Source organism: Physeter macrocephalus, chromosome 11 (genome assembly GCF_002837175.3).
Source record: "Physeter macrocephalus isolate SW-GA chromosome 11, ASM283717v5, whole genome shotgun sequence".
NCBI lineage: Eukaryota > Metazoa > Chordata > Mammalia > Artiodactyla > Physeteridae > Physeter > Physeter macrocephalus.
Window position 1 is genome coordinate 61,105,356 of NC_041224.1, and position 2,242 is coordinate 61,107,597.

Sequence of the window (2,242 nt, forward strand, 5' to 3'; positions counted from 1 at the left end):
CATATACCCTGAGAAAACCATAATTCAAAGAGAGTCATGTACCACAGTGTTCATTGCAGCTCTACTTACAATAGTCAGGACATGGAAGCAACCTAAGTGTCCATCGACAGATGAATGGATAAAGAAGATGTGGCACATATATACAATGGAATATTACTCAGCCATAAAAAGAAACGAAATTGAGTTATTTGTAGTGAGGTGGATGGATCTAGAGTCTGTCATACAGAGTGAAGTAAGTCAGAAAGAGAAAAACAAATACCGTATGTTAACACATATATATGGAATCTAAAACTAAAAAAATGGTTATGAAGAACCTAGGGGCAAGACAAGAATAAAGACACAGACCTACTAGAGAATGGACTTAAGGATACGGGGAGGGGGAAAGGTAAGCTGGGACAAAGTGAGAGAGTGGCATGGACATATATACACTATCAAACGTAAAATAGACAGCTAGTGGGAAGCAGCTGCATAGCACAGGGAGATCAGCTCGGTGCTTTGTGACCACCTAGAGCGGTGGGATAGGGAGGGAGATGCAAGAGGGAAGAGATATGGGGACATATGTATATGTATAACTGATTCACTTTGTTATAAAGCAGAAACTAACACACCATTGTAAAGCAATTATACTCCAATAAAGATGTTTTAAAAAATAAATAAATAAATAAAATAAGCATTTAAAAAAAAAAAGAATCCGCCTGCCAACGCAGGGGTCACGATACCAGGTTTGATACCTGGTCTGGGAAGATCCCACATGCTGCGGAGCAACTGGGCCCGTGTGCCACAACTACTGAGCCCGTGCTCTAGAGCCCACGTGCCACAACTACTGAAGCCCGCGTGCTACAACTGCGAAGCCCCGTACACCTAGAGCCCGTGCTCCGCAACAAGAGAAACCACCGCAATGAGAAGCCCGCACACCACAAAAAAAGAATCCGCCTGCCAACGCAGGGGTCACGATACCAGGTTTGATACCTGGTCTGGGAAGATCCCACATGCGGCGGAGCAACTGGGCCCGTGTGCCACAACTACTGAGCCCGTGTGCTGCAACTACTGAAGCCCGCGCATCTACAGCCCATGCTCTGCAACAAGACAAGCAACTGCAATGAGAAGCTCGCACACCGCAACAAAGAGTAGACCGCGCTCGCCACAACTAGAGAAAGCCTGCGCGCAGCAATCAAGACCCAAAGCTGCCAAAAAAAAAACAACATTAGGTGTCTTTCCCAAATAGGTGGATGGCTAGATAGATATTTTTCAACGGGATTAATCAGATTTTACCTTTTTTTTTTCTCAGTTAACAGTGGGTGATAAATTTTTCTCTCATTAAATATTCCCCTGCATCAGTGGTTCTAAAAGTATTGTCTGGGAACCCTTGGAGATCCCCAAGACTTTTTCAAGGAGTCTGTTGGGTTAAAACTATTTTCATAATAATACAAGACATTATTTGCCTTTCCACTCATTCTCTCAGGACTGTACAGTGGAGTTTTCCAGAGGCTGTATGATGTGTGATATTGCCACAGGCTGAATGTAGAAGCAGATATGCAAATCCAGCCATCTTTTGTTAAGCCAGACTAATTTAAAGAGATTTGCAAATGTCATTCTTCTCATTAATTTTTTTTGGAAAATATAATTATTTTTCATAAAAATATGTTTTTTGGGAGTATGTAAAATGGGTTTATTATTAGCTGAATTAACAAATGCATATTTTTGAAATACCTTTTTTTTGGCAGCTTGTGGTATCTTATTTCCCCAACCAGGGATTGAATACGGGCCCTCGGCAGTGAAAGTGCAGAATACTAACCACTGGACTGCCAGGGAATTCCCTGAAATTCCTTCATTTTTATTTTGAATATGCTAAATATTAATAGATATAGCCATATAAGCAAAAGCTCTTTGGGGTTCTCAAAAATGTTTAAGAGCATAAAGTGATCCTGAGGCTGAACACTTGAGAACAACTACTCTACACCGTCACCTTTGGTGACTGCATAGCACCCCTTTCTGTGGATGGCCCCTAATTTGTTCATCCATTTCCTTATTGAAATGGGTTGCTTCCAATTTTCACTACTATAAAAGTGCCGCACAAATCATCGAGTACCTACGTAAAGTGAAAACTTCCTGGAATGAGAGAAAATAACAGAAACCAACTGGAAGGGTGAGCCATCACTATTAGTCCATTATGAATCAAATTAAACAAAATGTATCACAGGATGTGAACAAATAAAGTTGAAAGGCTATGTGCACGTTGAAT